A 20,636-nucleotide genomic window follows, 5' to 3' on the forward strand; every position below is an offset into this window, starting at 1 on the left:
TGGCATGTGTATAAACCAGAACAGGTACAGACCCACAGCATGGCACAAGGGGGGAGAGCACCAGAGTGCTCCTTTACAGAGATCTGGGAGGACACATCCCCCAGCAGCTCTGCAAGCCCCCTCTTGAGCACCTGTAAATATCTGCCAAGCTTCCTGTGCAGGTCCAACAGCCACACCCACACACATTCACTTCTTCACCAGCACACTCGTTTACAAGTATTGCTCAGCATTAACCTGTTCGCTCAACTTTTCAAAGCGGGATTGCTGAATAAGGTCTTCATCCAGTGAAAGACCATTATTCACATAGCAGTGTTTGTTAGAAATCAAAACAATATATTATTCATAGCTGTTCCATTCAGTCAACTTCACCCTTCCAACACCTCATTTTTCCTACTTAGTCTAGCACAGCATTTTCCTGAAATTGGGCATAAGGCTGAGATTTTTGATTTATTCTTTGAGGCCACTTGATATGTACTAGACTAAAAGGAGCCCTACTGCATACACAAAAAAATAGCTTTCCCTCCACTCTCACTGCATTATCCTTCAACTCTGAGTAAGACCCACTCCCTACTGAGTAATACACTCCATTTATCACCACCTGCAGAGAACCCTGCATCAGGACTTGGCTCTGTGTTGTGGCACCCCACTGTCTGCTCTGAAGGTTACAGAGGAGTGCAAATACATGTATTGTACCCACTATTTAACATAGCACCTTTCATCTGTAAATTGTCTGAAAATTCAAATTGAACCAATATGAAAGATGTCTATTACATTTCCCTAAACTAAAACTTGGGTACAAGTCTTGGCTGCTCATATTTCAGTTAAACAAAAACCTCTGGTTATTACCATAACCAGCATGCCAATAAAACAAAGTGTTTAGTTGGTTATGAATTACTGATTCACAAATACATTGACAAGAAAGCAAAGTGTTATTTAACATACAAGCAGGAAAAACAATTAACAGCACAAAATTCAAAATTTGTACCTCTATTACACTATGAACTGTCTATCACTAAATTGATAGTCTATCGCTAATTAAGCAATCTGCATTAAATGAATTTTACCTTCACTTTTTAAAAAGAAGTTTGATGCATTCTTGGCTCATCACGTCCTATAAAGCTTAAATTAATCCGTTTTACAGCCCTTGCTCTGAAACTAGAATAATTTTCAGCCTGCTAAGCTCAGGGAACAGCACATCACACAAGGAACTGTGTTAGTCTGCAGCTCAGAATTCATCCTATATCTTCCAGCACCTTTTGTTTTCCAGGCAAGGGTTTCAATCAAAACTGAAGTACAAATCCAGCAGTTACACCAAGGTATAGGGAAAGTAAGGCTTACATCTCTGGATGGAGCAACTTCTGCAGCTCCTGTCACAAGCCCCAGGCAGAGACAGTAAAAGGATGTGGGACAGCAAGAAGTTCCTATGACATTCCTGCCACGTGCTTTGCAGATAAACAATTTTATTTATTACAAAACCTATTTAGGATAATATTTCCTTTCAGGAGCACTGATTCACCCTCCTAAGAGGAGGATTCAAAACATCTAATCCTGGATGACAACCCACATAGTTTTGGGTAAAGCTCACAATCTCCTCTACAGCTGCACTTTGCTAAGACTCAGCACTCCTTCAGTAAATCTTGGTATTAACACTCTTATTGGAATTAGGATTTTTTTCCAGAGGAAAGCCTTAAGTCACCGAAAATTTTAATCACTATTTTGGAACTGTGCAGAGAGGCAAACAGTAATCTAACAAGAAAATGCTTACATTAAGTAGACTATGAAGATCACCTGGAGACAAATAGATTTTAGCTACAGAATCTCTTCCACATTAAGAAACAAACAAAATACAATGCTCAAAATCTCTGCCACATTAGTCTAGAGCTCTGTTACAAGCATCAACATTTCCTGAGAGAGGATTAGCCTCCAGTACATGTGATCTAAAGCTAGTAGGGCCCACAGCAGCCCTGTTTTACAGAAAGAAGAAGTGAACTATATCTCCTGTATTCAGCAGTATAGGAAACTTACACCCACATCTAGAGTTCTGCTGATTACTGTTTTGACACTGAATAAAGAGCTCCCAAACAAGCCCTTTAAAGGGATCCCATAGTAAGATCTAATATCTAATTTTCCTCAGGACTAATGATGAATTGGATGTAGCTCACCACTGTCACCTATCCAAGGCACAGTACTTATACATATGCCATTCAACAACACCAAACAGATTCCACATTTCCAGAAATCAGTGGATACTAAGAGTAGTCAGAACTACAATATATTTACATACCTAATCTCCAGGCATATAACCATTTCAGCCAGCTTCTGGATTTCGCTTCTCCTGTCCCAGCAGGATCCCAAAAATTACTTACCTTCCACCATATCTTTTTCCAAAGAGCACCTTCTTCCCACAAAGACCCACAGGGAGGGAACCCCAAAAAAAAAAAAAAAAAAACAAACCAAAACAAACAAACAAAAACCACCAAACAAACAAAAAAAACCAAACAAAACCCAAACAAACAAACAAACAAACAAACACCCCACTCTCCACAACCCTCAACACAGCTTCTTTCTTCAGGTTTTATCTTCTTCAGTGAACTGGCTAATTAAGTCAGCATCTCAGCTTCACCTGGAGCAAGTGGAGAAGGTCTCATATTGCAGGTGTGAGCAATGAATCACACAAATCACATAACATTGGTAAAACATGAGTCTTTTTACAGGACTAAGGACAAAATGGATTGGAAGGCATCCTTAGGAAGAAAGGTCTGGGTCAGCCATTGTTAATATCTGTAACACTCAAGATGCATGAGTTAAGTATAGATGTGCCCTTCCTAATAGGCATGGGATTAACTGAATTGTACTAAAGGGAAAGAAGTTCCCAGAGCAGCTGATCACTCAAAAACTAGCACAAGAAATCTTTGTACGTTTTTCCTCTGCAGGAAAGATGTTCTTTTGATTAAGTTAGCAGATAAATCAGAGCAATATGACAAAACTGGCTGATCAGATGGAGTTTACAGGCTCAATAAAAATAGCAGGATGGCAGAGCTCAGGTTAGGTGGTCTGATGATATTTTTGACATTAAGGCCCATGCACAAAAGACAGGAGACAAGCAGTAGGTAAGCTGTGATTCACCCCTGTAAATCCTTATCCTCCAGGTTTACTTCCAACAGTTAGCTATTCACAGTTACCTGCATGCTTTCTTTTTATGTGCCATTAACAGGTTTTGTAAGGAGAAATACTTTGGGTGTCCTTCTGAATCTACTACACGAAACACAAGCATTTTCACAGACTTTCCTGGGCCTTAGTCCTGAATAAACCAGGAGGATTTCTGAGCTGTCCTTAACTCTCCTTGAAACCCTTTGAAAGTGATTCAGTTTTTCCTGGACCTTGAAACCTCTCTGAACTCATGGCCCATCTGCTGCTTGTGGGATCTCAGATTAAGGCTCAGGTTCTCCACCTGGGATAGTGGCAGTGGGTCTTTTTCTCAGTGCCTACCAAGATGTTTTCTTTCTTCCTTATGAGTTTATTTATACAGTAAAGAACAGCTCAAGCATTTTCATATCAGACTAAACTTGCTTTTGGTTAGGACTGATCTCCAATCATTAAGCACAGAAGATCTCACCAAAGCAATAGAACCCTAATCCTCCCCCACCCCCAAACTGTAGTTACCAATCTTTTCTCTTCTAGACTCAACACACACAACTCTCTTTTTCATCTAATTTCCACTTGAAGTTTTCCCTGTGCTTACAGAGAAGTTTCCCCTATCTCTTTCACTCAGCTTCATGTGCCTTTTCATTGAGATTGTCTAATAGGGTAGTTAAATGTTTCATCTTTGTCCCTTAGCCAGAATTAGTTGTGCTGTGTTCCACAGAGAGTCTTTTGTTTGATTAATTAAAGCACACAGAGGAAGCTATACAGTAATTTTATTGCTGTTTTCTACAAAATAGCATTTTGCGTTCTGGATATTATCTGGCAAATGTGCAGAATCACAAAACAGAATTGACAATAAATATAAACTAGTTAGCATTGCAGCAAAACCAACACCAGTGCCATCAGTAAGGAAAGTCATGACACACTATGCATTGCTCAAGAAATCTGGCTTTTCTTGGTTTTATTATTACTGCTGCTGAATTAAAACATGGTGCACTGTTTTGATAAGAGAAATGCCCACGTGTTGCTTTAAGTGTCATGGAAAAATCTTCAGTCACCATTCCTGTCCACACTATTTTCTAATGGTAACCAAAATGATTGCCTTTTTATTTTCCCAGTAAAATGTGAAATTGTTTTCAAAACTAATTTGCACATTGTGTGGGGAGTAAGAATTTGTGCAGCAACTGACATCACAAAAACCCTAGAAGCCCACAAGAGAATGGATTTCGAAACAAATCCCCTAAATCTTCATAAGATCATGAGCTCAGGGGCAGAGAAAATTACTACAGAGATTTAGTGTGAGCGCCCAATAAAGTGTTAAGTCATATGTGGGAATATACTGCAATTAAATCAAAAGTAAACAGTATCTTTCTTTGCTTTGCAATGATAATAAATAGCCTGTGGTGACGAAGCTACATAGTCTGAATCTCCTTTACCTGTAGCTTTCCCCTTAGAAAATAAGAGGAAGCTCAGAGATGCATCCAACAGCTGGAGGCAAACAACAAGCAAACTTTTATTTCTCCACTCTGCTAATACAGATGCTATCAGCTCTGTTTGGACCAAAGTGAAGCTCTCCAACTTCCCAGGAAATCCATGGAAGCAACTGGGCAAGGAGATGCATTGTTAGATGTGTTTTGGCATTAAATATACCATGGACAAAAAAGCTGCATTTCTGATGTGTGACCTTCCACTAGCAATTAAATTGAGTTTTAGTGTGAAAAACAAACAAAAAAAAAACCCAAACAAAAATCTCAAAACCATTTCCCTTCCTCTTGGTCTTATTAAAGCTATTTCTTTTTGTCCCAGCATTTTTTTTTTGTGTGTGTGTGTGTGTGAGGAAGTGTCACTTTTTAATTAGCTTGCTGTTCTTCTGGTTCATGGGTAAAATGCTTACTTGATTATTTGTTTTTCTTTCCCTAAGATATTTTAGAAACTTTCTATTCTTCCCAGGTACTATAGGCATCTTCAATAAAGGAGCATATGCTTGACCTTCCAGTCACTGTAATTGAGGAATGCTCCACTGGCCCAAATCAGCTTCCCAGAGCACAGCTGAAAATTCAAATGCTGCCAAACATTTGGTAAAATCCCATCCAGAAGTGGCTTCATCAAAGCACTCACCTTTCACCTCAAAGGAAGAACAGGAGAACAAAAATTACTTGGTCAGGGTAGTTCCCTGCTGTGGGGTGCAGGAGGTGGCCAGGTGGACGCTTCTTTGGCTAAGAACTGTTCAGCAACTGATTTATCTCCCCAGAGTTTGGAAACCTTGAGAATATCTCTTTCCTTGATCCCGGTTCTCAGCTGAACTACTGTTTCCCATTCCAAGGGATCCATGACAAACCTACAGTGAGGCCTGAGTGTTGGCTGCTGCCTTTCCTTCCACAGCACTTAGGAGTATCTGCTCCACAGCATTTTAGCCCAAAAAGTGAAAAACAGTCAACCATCCCAGAAAACACTGGAGAAACTCTTTAGTGGATGACTTCTACGTCTGGGATAAGACAGTAAGGGGTGTTTCAGAAAGACGGAACTGGCAACAAAGCTAGGAGAAATTTCCAAGAGATCAACCCAGGAGACAGGCTCCTTACAGGGCAGGTCCAGGTCCAGCCAGGAGCCAGAGTCACAATCACAGCCCTGGCTGCCTGCTGTGGGTCTCCTGGACCATGGGCAGGGGTGGGAGCAGCTGGGCAGGGACACAAAGGGACATTAGTGCCCTCCGGGGCTGCCAGCATGACCCACCCTGCATGTGAAAGATTACATTTGCAAATTGTAACTCCAGTATAAAAGCCAACAAAAAATAACCTTCAATTTTATGATCTCAGCAGCTTTCTGGGCTCTCCTTCAACTACGTGAACGCATGCTGGGATTAAGCTTTTTTTCAGTTTGTTTTTTCACAAATATTGCTAGGCAATTATCTTCAGTACCAGATTAGGTGATCCAGCTAACAGTTCTCAAGTGCTGGAAGTCTTCCTTGCTCATCATTAGCACTCAGTTCACCAGCTGACTGAATTATTGCTTGTGAGTACTTTTGGATTAATTATCTCTTGTGGGGTATTTTGAACTGTTTGAATCGTGGTACATTAATTTCTTGATCTTAAATTGTAAAACACCAGAGAACTGGACCCACAGAAATGCTTTATTCTACCCTATTTTATACTGTTTACACTATTTACATGGCTACTTCTGATTCCTAGTTGGAGTGAAATGTATATTCCAAAGTAACTGGGTCCCGTTATACAGTTAATTAGATCCCTGACACCTCTAAAGTTTTCTCTCAGAACTGAAAGGTCAATCCAAACTATGCTGATTTTCTTTTTCCCTTTCCTACATCAGGGTTTTTAGCCAAAACCTTTAAGAATTACAAAGATTTCCTGAGAGCTGGCAGACCTGTATGAGCCAGGGGTTAGAAGCTGGATTTCATTCTTTGCCTCTGACTTTTCAGGCATTCTCCGGCCTCTCTCACATCTCTGAATTCTCTGACTTCATTTACCATTTACAGGGGTACCATTTGTCATTCACATTTATTTCCCATCACATGGGAAAAAGATATTTAGCAGCATTGTGCAAGGACATGACAATCCCATAGAACATTTTTCAAACCTAACATGAAATATACAAATGAAAGGGAAAACATCATTATTCAGTTCTAATTGTGTGATTCTTCTGCAGAACACAAAGTTGTCAGCTACAAGGTCGATTTTGTACAGTTCATCACAGTCTGTTTGCTTTTTTCAAATTGTTCATCAGTGTTTGGATAGAGAAAATTCATGTCTATCACTGTGGGATTAATACTGTAAGATTTCCTGAAAGAGAGCTGCACCAAAGAGAATCCTGTCAGGTATGAGCATACAAATTTCATGCATCTAAACAACTCACTTTTTAAAATGTCCTATTTTGAGTCTGCCATTGCTGGCGTGATCCATCCTAGGGCTGTTGAATTTTTCTGCTCCTGGATTTTCTGGAAGTAGAAAATCTTTACTTTTTAAAACTAGCAAAAAAGAAACAATTCTATTTGTAAATCCTCAAATGACAGAAGATCAATATGAAATCTGCAGAAGTACAATCTTTCACAATTTTAAAACAAGCCTTTTTTAAGAAGAAGTTCAAAGTGCGCCTCCCAGAACAGCTATTGAAACAAACACATTTCAGGTCTGAGATGAAAGTCCATGATTTTTGCCAAGTTTTCCCAGGATTTATTCTGCAGTTTGCATTGTGCAACAATGAGTGATTCTGAGCATCACATTTCTCATTGCAGCAGCCTCCAGCAGTGGGAATCAGACCAGACACAATCTGTTCAGTCACATCTTCAAAGCAGGAGTCACAACAAACACGCAAAATTCCCACTTCACATGGAACAAGCTGGAGCACTTACATTAACCATTACTGCAGGCATTTAAGTAGATTTGACAAAAGCTACAAGAGAGTTACCAATTGGTACCTAAATGCCCCCAATCCGAGTTCTCATTGTACAGCTTACATGAAATGTGACCCTAATAATGGCCCCCCTGCTTGTTATGGCAGTGGTGCCCGCTGCTCCCCCCCGCTGGAGCCAGACCTTGCAGATCACAGTTATTACCACAAACACCACTTTTTGCTCTGTGTAGACACTGCCAGCAGTGCAGATGAGGTGGTCTTGTGCTGAAGGAGGTCTCCAAGCACTGCTAAAGATAAAAAATAGAATGTTTACTCCTTGGATAAAGTCACGTAGCAGCCAACCAAAGGGACATGTGTAGCCCAGAGCAGCAGAAAAGAGCTATTAAAAGATAATTGCCTAGTTAATTAATTGAAGACTTCTGGAACATGTGAAGACATGAAATTGAAGACTTGAAGGTGCCACTGAAGATCTGTAACTGCTGTGGCTTCGCAGCTATGAAAGCAAAGCATTTCATATCTTCATGAAGGAGCACATCCTCCTTCTTGCTGGCTGCTGGAGTTCTCAGCTCCCGAGAGGCCCTGCCAGTGCTCACCCCCGGGAGCTGGCAATGAGCTCTGCCAGTTTCAATATTAGTCAAGCATGATGTTCAAAACCACATAAGGCATGTACAGGCCCAAATTCCATTAATTGTAGAAGGAACTGAATGCTCCAAAACCTTAGAGACCATCAAGCATTTTACCCTCATTTTCATGTCTAAGATTTCCTTTAAAGGAAAGCTTTGGTAAGAGATTCCATGGGGAAAGCACTGATTTGCAGCTCTTGCTGAAGAGAAGCTACAAATCAGTAACTTCTGATTACCACAAGCAATGAGTAAATGAGTTTTCTTTGTGGTTTCTTAGTCCTGTTTGTAGAGGTGATTTTTGTATCACGTCAAAGCTCTCCATTGGAGGTGACAGCTGCAAGGTGGGATGAAGAGAGACGATCTGTGCAAAATGTGCTGGCAGAAGCTAAAGCATGAAAGTTTTAAATCACTTGCTTATGACAAGCAGAAGGACTCTGTGGCTAAGGTTTACTGACTCTCTGACACAGCAGTTTATCACTCCTGGCCATTCTGTCTCTCTGCTTGCTTCTACCAGGTAAAGTGCTACTAGAAATGAGACAAATGACAGCACAAGCTCACACACATATTTTATTACTGATGGACCCAAGGCGCTACCACAACCTTCAGATGTTTATCCTGATGATTCAAGGAACACAAACATTCAAGTCTCAGATTTTACTTCAGCTTGTTCTAAAGATGGGGATTAGCCAGGTAAGCATCATTTGCCAGGCCAGTCATATGAGATTTCACAGGAATATAGTCAGACTGTGATACTTTTGTCAGTCCCACTGCGGATGCAGAGAGATGACTCCTACATAAAGTAGGTCTTTCTGAATGGCTGTGTAGTCTGGCACACTAGAGACTCACTGGAGGGCTCCTGCACTACAGCTCTGCACAAATAATCTGAAGTACAATTCTCTGCTCAGCAGTGCTGTGCCTCCCTTCCAACCCTGTGGTCCCTCTCCAGGATAATATTCACTCTGCCTGCAGGGGTAGAGCACCTTATTGGTGCCAGCAATCACAAGAGCCTTGCTAGAGGACACAGGTTCCACAGGATTCAGTTAAGTGGTTTTTAATGTTCTACAGGAGAGCAAACTTGGGATGTGGTTGGAGGCATTTGTTAACCTTAGCAGACTGGTATTGTAAGGGCAGTAACCTCCTCCTGTCACCATCCTTATCCAGGTGACAAGAAATCTGCTGCCATGTCTTTCCTCTCAGGCTCATTTCCCTTGCTGCTTTCAGACAGTTTCATACGTGAGCAAAATTGAAAGAAAAAAATGTAAAATGCCATTCTTAAAACATCTAAACAGGGATTTACCACAGAACAGAGTAACAAGAAAACTCCATCTTTCTGCCACACAAGCTCTTTTTCAGGAAAAAGGGTTCAAGGTTCAAGGGTTCACATTCATTGTCCTGGGTGGTTTTCAGAGGTCTCTGCGTGAACAATTACAGTCATTGAACATATCAGTTCAGTGGTCAAGACTTGAAGTAACCCAAGAGCCTAATTCCTGAGTGAGTAGGGAGAAAAATCTCTTTTAGGCTTTTAGGACAGTATGAAGATCAGCAGAAAGGATGCACTCAGTGCTGTGGCCTGGCACCAGGCAGAGATGGGAGCCTGCAACCCACACTGACAATCTGCTCTTGGGAAGGAGGACAGGCACTGCTGCAGCCTGATGGGACAGAGGGAAGTAAAAGGATGAAACAACAACATGTTTCTCAATTCTAACTTTAATTTTTGAAGGAAAAGTCCTAATTTTAAAAGTCCTAATTTCTTCCCCAAATCTGGCAGCAGCTTTACGAAACCAAAAGTGTAACATAGCCCAAATTTATGGGGTCAGAGTACACCCTGGCAAGGAGGGATTAGGAGGGACTCTGTTCCTGCACACACACAAATACCACATGCAGGGCACATCCACACTACCCAAATCTCACTGTGGAGCAGGAGCTGATTCCTGTTATGTTTTCTTCAATTGGCTGAGTCTCACTGCCTACCACTTCTTATTTCTTTCTCTGTTGTAGAAGTGAGGAATATTACTGACATTTGCTTAAAAATTATCCCGCAGTGGGAAAACTTATCCTGAAACAGTGTCATCCAGTGCCCCCCAACTAAAAGGCAGCCTGTGAGTAGAATTGACCATCAGAAAAAATAAACTTTACAACATAATTCAGCATCAGAAACAATAAACAATGAATTTCACATCTATATAGACCAGCAAAAGACCTATTCCATACTAAATATCTCTTTCACATATGCTGATGCACACCCCAATATCTAATCCAAATGATCATCTGCAGAGCAGGAATAGCAGTTAAAAGAGAAGAGAGAGAGATACAGTTGTAAAATATCAAGTGGGATATCGAAGCAGAGCTCTCCTGCACACATCCTTACGAAAGGAAAGAGATAATCGAGTTAATGTGAATTGGAAACCCAGTGCAGCGTGGTCAGAGGAAATGCCTGCCAGTTTACAGGAGCAATTCATGCAAACACTAATGAGCCTTTGAAACTCATTGATGCTGCACCGCTGAGGGATGCAGGAGATCACACAATAAAAGCTATCCTGCATTTCAGCCTGTGCTCTCGGGCATGAAGGTAGAGATTTGGAAATGAATTTTTAAGGTGAGTTATTTAACTGTGAGGGTTTTTTGACTTATGTCTTAGCCCATGCCCCAAGCTGCTGTCAGGGGCAGGATGACACAGATGGTTTCCTTACAGCAGGACAAATCCTGCATTTTGACACTCCATAGAAAATAAAGAGTCATGATAAGGGTTGTGTTTGTTAGCTCTACAATATCACAGATAAATTGCTTTATTTCAGCTCTGCTGAGCAAATGAAACTCCTGGGTTCTTCCCTTCTTGAAACCTAATTCCCCCAACCACTTTGGAGAGGTACTCTGCAGAATTAAAATTCTCCCCAGGGAGATTTTTTAGGTACAGTAACACTGTTTAAAGATCCCTGCCAGGCTGTCCATGCCACTCAAAATCCTTCTGGAACTATTTAAAACAAGTGGAGTGGAGAGGTTGAAGTGAGGGAAATGTGAGAGTTGTGCAAGTGTGCAAGTACGTGATAACCTTTCTGAGAAACAAAGACTGTGGTGATTACCTGAGTCAAGAATCAATTTCTAATGCAGCTGAAACAGCAAGCTTGCTTTTTAATTTGTGATAAGAAGAAACAAAGCTATAAGGAAACTCTGATAACAATTTTATTATAGGTTCTGTAAGAAATTCACTAATAAAAGTGTATTAAAAACACTTTATTAAACTTTTGTGGTAGAGATTGAAGAGACTGAATCCAAGAGCTGGAGCAAAGTCTACCACATTTTTATGAATTCATAAAATGTTTCACAGGATCTCATGAGCAAGACCCTGCAAATTTGGAGCCTGAAGCAAATTTTTTTACAGTTCACATATATAAAAACAGAACCAGAGGTTTTTAATGGCAATGTTGACACATTGTTAACTCTACGTGAAGCTCGAGATGTTAAAAACAAAGAGGGGAAAGAAATGAAAGAATTTCTGGGTTACTCTGAGTACATCTGTTTTTTCTGTTATTTTACCTGGGAGCCAAACCATTAATTGAAACAAAGACAAATGGTAAATCACCGCTGAAATCCTCCTTCATGTCAGTGGAAATTAATAATGCTCTTCACAAACACCTTTGGATGAGACAAAGTTATAACCTGACTGAGCTGCTCCCAGCATTCTTTTGTTACTATTTGTTTCTGTGCAAAGACACACTCCTTTTTTTCCTGACTGGAGAGGCAAGAAATTGGTGTTTGTTAAATGCTAGTTATGTAGCATTTCTTTAAAAAGTAAAAATTTTAAAAAAGCGCCAAAACCAGAAAGGGGATACAGATCCAATAGAGGAGGAAGACAGAGAAATCTACCTAATAATTAACTTAATTTTCATTTACCTAGAGTTTTGTTAGTTTTCCTTTACAAATATTATGTATAGGAAAACAACTGCTGTGAAATGAAATACATTAAAGTGGTGTCAATCCTCTTTTTTCACAGAGACAATCATGATTGGGTTATCGTGCCAAGAAGACAGAGAATTGATTGAACTGGGACCATTTAAACAAAAAAAATTCACTTTCACCTCCTTCCTCCTTCATCAGTCTTCATGTATTGTGCCTTGCATGAGCTAATAAGAGATTCATTGCAGCCATGCTGTAACTGATTGCTGAACCTTTGCATATTTTCCCAATGTGTATGAAGATGTAGCACTGAGGCTCTCAGGATTAACAGATCCATGCTTTGAATTACTTCTCATTTCCATTCAAAGTCCATGCAATTCTTTACAAGGGCTCTTCAAAAGAAGTTTTGGAGGAAACAAAGCCATAATATTCACAGTAAATTAAAACTCAGCAGGGCTGAATTCATACGTGGTGAAGAAAGGAAATACAATAAGAAAACTGGTTTCACTTTTACATTTTTAAACAAGCAGAGCAATCGTGGCCTTACAGTGATCATAATTCTCACAGCAACACAAAATTAAGTGTCTCACAGGCTGCCCATGTCTGCTAGTTTGTCTAAGGATGTCCTGGAGATCTAAAGCATAGAGATTCCACAGTTCTGTTCCAGTTCCCAACAGGAGCAAAATAATGGAACAATGTAGGTTGAGAGGAGCTACTGGAAGTCTGGTGGTCCAACACCACCCTCCTCCCCCCCTCCCCCGCCTCGACATAGGGCCAGCTTAGGACAGGCAGCTCAGACCTTGTCCAGTCTGGTGTTAGACCCCTCCACAGGCAGAGATCCACCAGCCTTGCTGTGCCCTTGCTGCAGGATTTCACTGCCCTCACTGGGCATGTTTTCCCTGGTACCTGACAGGAATTTCCCTTGTTGCAGCTTGTGTCCGTTGCCTCTGTTGTCACTGAAATTTTAAAGCATATCAAGATTGCCTTGGTGTATCTGGTGTACTAAAAAAAAAAAATCCCTGGATTTTCCAATGTAATTTCTTATTCTGTACCTTACTTTTATCCTGGTCTGTTGTTGTCTTCTTAGAAACCATTTATCCATAGTGGCTTTAGAAGACACAGCTGGAGAAGTCCAGCTGAGGAAACAGTCCAGTACCTTTCTCAGGCATTTGAAAGAGAAAGTGAGAATAATTGCAGTAGGACTTGAGAAATTTGAGTAAATATCGGATACCTCTCTGAATTCATTAAATGCCAGTCTCTACTGTGAGTTAAGTTTTTAAATTACCTGGAGTCCAAGCCCAAGTTCTTCATCTGGCTGTGGTAATTGATTTATCTAACACACGGTATGTAATTGGCCTGCAGTTTGCTCTCAGCTCATCTCTTTGGGTAAGCCTCTGTGATTCTGATGACTGGGAATAATCTTGAAATTCCTTCCCGAAGAAGCAGAATCCCCTACACACTGATACCACTACACTGACAGCCCTTTAAAACACTCTGTTCTGCTGTCTAAGGAGGTTTGCACATCATGCCTGGCTTCACCGTCCTGCTCCCAGCTCCGCACTGCTCCATGGAGTTCCCTTAACTCCTGCACTACCCCAGCATCTCCAGCCTGTTGGACCAGCCCTCTCTTCCAGCAGTTCCTGGTGTCAGCCATCAATAATATTCTAGGAGTGGGAAAAAGGGTGAGGATTTTATTAGTATTTTCCCTTTGGCTTGATTCATTTCTGAATGAATCCCTGATCTTAGATAAATTTTACCCAGGGAGACAAAGTTTTCCCAGAAAGCAAGAGGAGAGACCGAAGAAGAGAAGAGGAGGAAGAGAGGTCCTCATGTAGCTCTTCATGGCCCAACATTACTTTTTTGCAAGGGTGGAAAGATATAGTCCAGTTACTTCATTATTTCTCCTGCCCAAAAGTTTCAAGCAGGTGTTATGTTCTTATTTACTGAACTGGTGTCATTTAATGGTGTCTCAAATTGTTAAGCAGTTTCTGAATCCTCTCTTCTGATGGATGAGGCAATTCTGTCTTTATGTAATTCAGAGGAGCCACATGAGACTTAATTAATATTTATAAAGCATTCAGGATGCTCAGTTGAAAAGGATGATGATATAAAAGCTCTATAAAAACACTCACAATTTTTCAAATTCTCTGATGTTGCAGGTCAAATTAAAGACTCGTTTTTCCCCCTCATTTTCTAGCAGCAATTGTGTCCCCTATGGGTTGTGTGGAAACAGTCAGTGCCAGAAGCCAGTAACAGAGGGAATTTAAAAGGAGTGGATGATCTATCTATACTTGTAATGGATGGCAGGCCACGAAGCAAAACCAATGAAATGTTTCCTGTGAATCTGTGTCCTGTCTCCTCTAACCACCACCTCATCAGACATCCTCCCACAGCCCTTTGACGTCTGCCACAGGCACACAGTGGATCAGCAGAAGCTGACCCAAGGGCACGGAGGGCTGGTCAGCATGAGCAGTTCAGCCTCCCAGCTGCTGCACCCAGAAAGGGCAACCGAGCTGAACTGCGTCGTGATGACAGGAGAGCTTGTTAGGACATCTGCAATCACCCTGGCTTGTGCAAGTTGGTTGAAAATTGTCTGGAAAAGAAGACAGACATCCCAGCTGTCTGAAGAACCTCATTTCTTAGAATTGCAAAGCACAGCCACAAGCAGATCAGGCCGGACTGAGGCTCTTGAGGCCTCTCAATGATGTCAGGCTTCTACCTCTGCCTCACTTGCAAACAGCTCTTGGTGCCAGCAGAGAAATAAAGCACTGTTTAACTGAGGCTGGAGCAGAGTGGAAATGGTCCCATCCTGCTGCAGGGCAGTACCAAAGAGATGTGGTGGGGATCACAGTGACAACAGCAAAGGCACCGGACTGGAAAGGATGTGTTACAGCTGGCAAACACAAGCACCAGGCAGAGAAACATCACAGCCCACAGGGAAACGTGTGTTTATTTTTCAGGTCGCATCTACCACGCAGAGGAAAATTATAGAGAAAGAGAGTGTGTTCTGTGTGTTTGCATCTCCATTCAGCTGTGCTGAAAAAGGGAAACCATCAAGCCCATAGATTTGTCTAATGTAGGATGATTTAATGGCATATGGCATAATTCAGCAAGTAACCTGAAGCTATCTGCCCCCACAGCAGCCTGTGTTGACAGCCTCTAGTCCCTCAGGAAAGGCTTCCTGGGGCTCCCCAGGGCTCCTTGGGATGTGGCTGCCTGTCTCCACAGCCACCTGCTGTTGTTTGATCCAAGAGCTGCTCTCACCCCTTGTGAGGAGACAAGGGGTAGCATGAGCTGCTTCCAAGACAGAAAGGCAGAGGTTGGTTTATTTCTTATCATACAATGCCTGCAGCTGCTTCCTGCAGACATTCAAATGATCTTGTCCCTATTCTGTATCAAGTCAAGGGATCACTGGACCAAGCTCCCCAACCACGGTGCCTCGGCAGCACACTCTGATTGAAGTGTGGGGCACATGTGGGCCCATCTTGCCTTTGCTTTCCTCCCCTGGTGCCAGCTCCAACATGTTTCTGTCCATAAGCATGCTGACAGTGACCAGCGGTGCTTTGCAGGGAGCTGAGCTGGGACTTTGGTGTACCTGAAAAATAATCCTTAGGAAAAAGGGATGGAGGGGGTGAAGGTGCAGAGTTTCATTCAGCTGTGCTCCCAGCAAAGCCTCAAGCCAGCTGCCTTGGAACAGGGGGCACAGCACTGGGGAGGAACTGAAAAGGGAAAGGGATGGGGAAAGAGCAGGATTTGTTGCGATCAACACTCTTGTCAAGACACGCACATGAGTGACCTTTCCTGGGATCACAAAGCCACCTGGACACTGGGACAAAGATGCTCAGCAGGGCCCCGGTCATCTCCCTGTCCAGCTCACACCCACGAGCTGTGCAGCAGTGAACAGCACTCTCTCCCCTACCCTGAAGGATTTCCTAAACTCAGTGGACTCCTCAGTTTTTACTGAGGACATGTTCAAATCTGCTTTGCACTAGAGGGGCCAACAGAAGGATTTTAAGTAAAAAACTTCTGTGTGCTGATGAATTAACATGCTCACTGGTGTTTTAATGACTTCTTTCTGGGATACTTGAGGTCAAAAAGGTTATCTTCACAAGGAAAAGCCTGCAGAATATTTTAAAATTTAATTAGTGCTTGTAATGCTTTGCAGAATATTTATGAAGATGATGTGATACTGTGATAACACCTTGTACCCATACTCAGACAAAGTCCTGGAGTTGTCCTGCAGCATCATAAGAAGATTTATATCTAAAGGGGGATGTCTCGGTTTTGGAGACAAAATTTCAGGAGGAAACGCTCTGGAGTGAGTGTCTCCTCCAAAGGGAAAAGGGCCTCCCCTTTTCCTCCACCAGTAAGACAAGTGGGTCACAGCAAGTGAAAGTGGAAAAAAACAAACTGTTTATTAACACCAAACAAAACAGGGTAGAAAAAAAAAAAAACCAAAAATCTCAAATACAACAAATTCCCAAGGGGGAACAGACACACAGGCTCAGACCAGCTGGGGCCACCCTGCGAGCCTGCTAGGGCCACCCCCACAGGCTTCCTGGACCGGCAAGGAGGGAAGGGAGGCAGTGAGGCAAGGGGAGGAAAGGGGAAAAAGAACAAGAGAAAAACCAACAGAACCTTTTCCTGCTAGCTGGAACACAAAAGAAACCCAAAGAGCAGCACAGCGCTCCCGGTGCACTCCCTGCCGAGCCCCGGAGCCCCCGAGCCCTTGGGCTGAGCCGTTCAACCGCCCCGCACTCCGTCCCGTGGCTCCGGCCCCGGGTCCATCCTAAAGGCACAGCGTCCTTGGGCATTGAGAGGATGGTTAAGGAATAAAGTGGCTTCATAACATCAGCCCAGGACAGGGGATAAGCTGAGCTGGCAGCCCTGCCAGTCCCTCTCCTTTCCACCTACCATGCAGGAGTCCCTCTCCTTTCCACCTACCATGCAGAAGATCCAGTTCTCTGCCTCTCAAAGCTGTAAACCTGCCCCGTTGGTTTACATGGGGCAGGGGGAGGGGGTCTGATACAGATCTTCAACCCAGAACTCTGGCCTTGCATCTGGGACACTTCCAAACTTGAGCCATGTTCTGGCCAGGTCTTGGAGTGATAGCTTAGTTTCTTAAAAATGCCTGTCTGGACCAGAGAGTGCAGGAAGAAGATGGGTGAAGAGCTTCTCTCCTGATGCACATTTTCACTTGAAGATGAGTAAACCCACATGGTCCTTCAAGGTGGTGGTGGTTGTGTCAGGTGTCAAACACTGCCTGACTCCTGCAACTATAAAAATCAATCACAGCAACATATAAAACCAATTCCAAATGAAGTGCTTCCAATGTCTAGCAAATATTGCAGCTGGCTGCCCAGGAAATGATGTTCTGTTTCTACGGGACAGTCCAGGGGCTGAGGTTTGGGAATGGTGGTGCCCAGTCCCTCAGTGGGAATCGCAGCTGTAGATGAAACTCCACCACCATCTGCTGGACACACTGGGGATGGAGCTGGGCTTGTCTGTGTTTTGCTAGGAGCAAAATGACAACACTTCTCTAAAGAAAAAAGTTTAGAAAAAATGCTGGGAGCAAAGTCCTTAGTCCCCTGTTTTACAATCATCAGGAATTTCTTCTGGCCATGGATGAAAGTGGCAACTACATATCTCCTTTGGAAAGTCTGGTTTTATTTAATTTTGTTGTAGCTGTGATAGATCTCAGATACAATTTGTACAAGTACAGCCAGAACGCTAAAGCAGGCAGACAGTCGGGGAAGAGTGTTTTCTTAGGCAATTTAAACAGAACCCCTTATGTTGTTTACACAGCAGTGAGCAGGCAGACTCCAGGTTAAGAGCTTGTGTGAGAATGAGTTGGGAGAAAGAAATCACTATACCAGGGCACACAGGGGACATTGCTGTAGTCAGAGAGCAAGAACGGGGGAACTGAAGAAAGTGAGAGACTGTATTGAAGAAGAAAATCACCCTGAGCTAGTTGGAGCAGGAGTCTCACTGTGCCAGTTATCTCCAGGAGGTCCTGCATACCCAAAATTTCCTGCACAAACCCACCTTCCAGCTTTGCTGAGTCTGCAGCACGGCAGGACACACCAGGCTACTGCAGCAGCAACCTCTCAGGCCTGCTGCATCGTTTAGATCTGATTCTTTAATAAATGAAGAAGTGAGGCTTTAATAAGAGATAAGGGAGCCTTGGACTGCCGTGCTCAGACTAATCTTTTAATGGTTGAAAATTATAGACAAGCTGCTCCAATTTCTTATCTAGCATTTTGCTTTGAATTATTAATAACCAATTTGTACTTAAGTTACTTAGTTCAGAAAATTAACTATATGTGTCACTGATTCCAACATTTTTCATTTTTACTGCCTTCTGCATTGACAAAGGGATAACTTTATATAAACCAATTAAAAGACAAAAACACACACACAACCTCCTGCCCTCGTGTGCTCTCCCAGCTCTCTGGAATATATCCAGAAATACCAGCTTCTAATACATCTACGCTTCTTTGCTTCAGACTTCTATAAACTACAACTTGGGTTAATGATTACATTAGGATAGAATTCTCCTAATACCTAAACCAGTTTTCCTAGGCTCCTGGACAAAAAAGAAACATTTTGGGGTAAAAGGGACAGATTCTGCAGTTTTGAGGGAAGAATGCAGGAGTTTTAAAGCCCAGCACCAAAAGTAATTCACATCATATCTAACTACTACAAAAACGTAAACACAAAACGTGTCTAAACTTCCTCCTCTCCTAGAAAAGGGAATATTCATTTTATTACATGCAGTGATTTCTTTTGGGGGATTAAAAGACATTTTTTCAAGGATAAACTAAGGAAACTGGAGGCTATAAATGGCCAGCCAGCCAGCAAGACAAAGGAAGAAACTTGCAGGCAAAGGTGCTGAACTACAATAATTTAGTTTAACGAAGGGGAAATATCAACACAGAAAAAGGCTTTTACTGCCTTCCAACAGGTAGTAGTTTAATTTGCCTTCTCCATCTTGCAGAGACAAGAGGAAGCCTCATTTAAAAAAAGCTGAACACCACGGCTAAAATTAGGCTTCAGCTAAATTAAAAAAAACATACATTAGCATGGTCATAAGGTGAGCCCCTGAAACTTTACATAGCTATGCAAAATGTTTAACTGGGGAACAAAACCAATCCCTCAGCCTCTCCTCAGCCTCGTCCAAAGAGGGACACCGAGTCAAAGGTGTGACACTGGTTTTACAGACAGCTACAGTGAGGAGATAACAAGCCATCCCAGGTACCAATCACACAGCAGCCCTCACACAGCACAGAGCTCTCCGAAAGAGGCTGCTTAAGTACTTTTGGGGGGATCCTGGAAACTCTTCCAACAAAAATGCATTAAAGTAGTGCCATTGTCAATTCTGTGCCATTTATAAATGTTGTTTTCTTTGGGTAGATACAATCACTGGAACCTGAACTCCTGAGATAATGCAACAGTCAAGCCAGCAGTAAACCTGAAGCTCAGGAAATATCACTTGGCTTTCAGTATTTCCAGAGCAGTGCCAGAGTTAAACTGTAAACTGTTAACAGATTACAGGGTTAATTTGTAATTTATTATTGTTATCTGCCAGGAACACTCTGGAAGATGAAAATGCCAGGGGCAGGATTCCTCTCCCCTTTTCCAGTCACCAGGGATTTTACTACTGGCAAAAGTAGGAGACTCCTACACCTCTCTCTATGAAAATGCTCACACAACAGTAAGACAATGCAGAGCCACAGCGATGTCTGATTTCTTCCCCAGTCCTCTCCTGCTCCCTGCTGGCACTCCATCTGGTTTTAGACCAGAAGAGACACTAAGCAAACATTTTTACAGAACAACCTTAATAAAGCCTTCATATATTTTACTCCTCAATGATTACAGGAACAAAAAGTATAATTCATACTACAGCTGCTCCTGATCTCAAACACAAAGAATCAGCCAGACCACCAGCCAAAGCAGCCAGACCACCAGCCAAAGCAGCCAGACCAAGCTGTTTCTGTACAAACACGTTCCTACTTTGCCCAGGAAAGATGCCCAGAAGGCAGAGCTTCACCTGTCTGTTCTGCTCACCACCACACAGCAAGGTCCAACCAACAGGAACAGGGACAGGAACCCAGTGTTCCCCAGGAAAAGGAAGCATTAGCCCTCCCAGGCCATCTATCTCAGCACTTCTCTTTGGTCACAGTAAAAAGATTTTACATTATCTACCCTGGTTTTTTCCCACTGCAACTGAAGACTAAATTCACTACTTTTATCCAATCTAGGTACTCCCATAGCCAAGGAATAACCCAGATTCTTCTCCATACAGGGAGCTGAGGGGAAGCCTTTTATTTTTCCCTTCCACCTTGCCCGCAGCATCCTTCAAATAGAACTCCTCAAACAGGCCATGGTATCCCAGCTGAGACCTCATGGACTGGAAAGTTTTCCCCCATGTTTGTCATTCATGTGCAGGAGTAAGGGTATCATTATGTGACACCTGCCCTTTCCACAGCAGCAGCACCCTTCTGAGTCACATTCTGCTTGTGGTCTGCCAGTAAATTGGAGTTTTCTCCCAAGAATTGCTACACAGCTGGTTTATTTCCTCTCCTGTGTACATCCTCTCCTGCCTGT

Source organism: Corvus kubaryi, unplaced genomic scaffold (assembly GCF_017639235.1).
Source record: "Corvus kubaryi isolate FWS band 111438036 unplaced genomic scaffold, C.kubaryi_AGA036_p1.0 138, whole genome shotgun sequence".
Taxonomy (NCBI): Eukaryota; Metazoa; Chordata; class Aves; order Passeriformes; family Corvidae; genus Corvus; species Corvus kubaryi.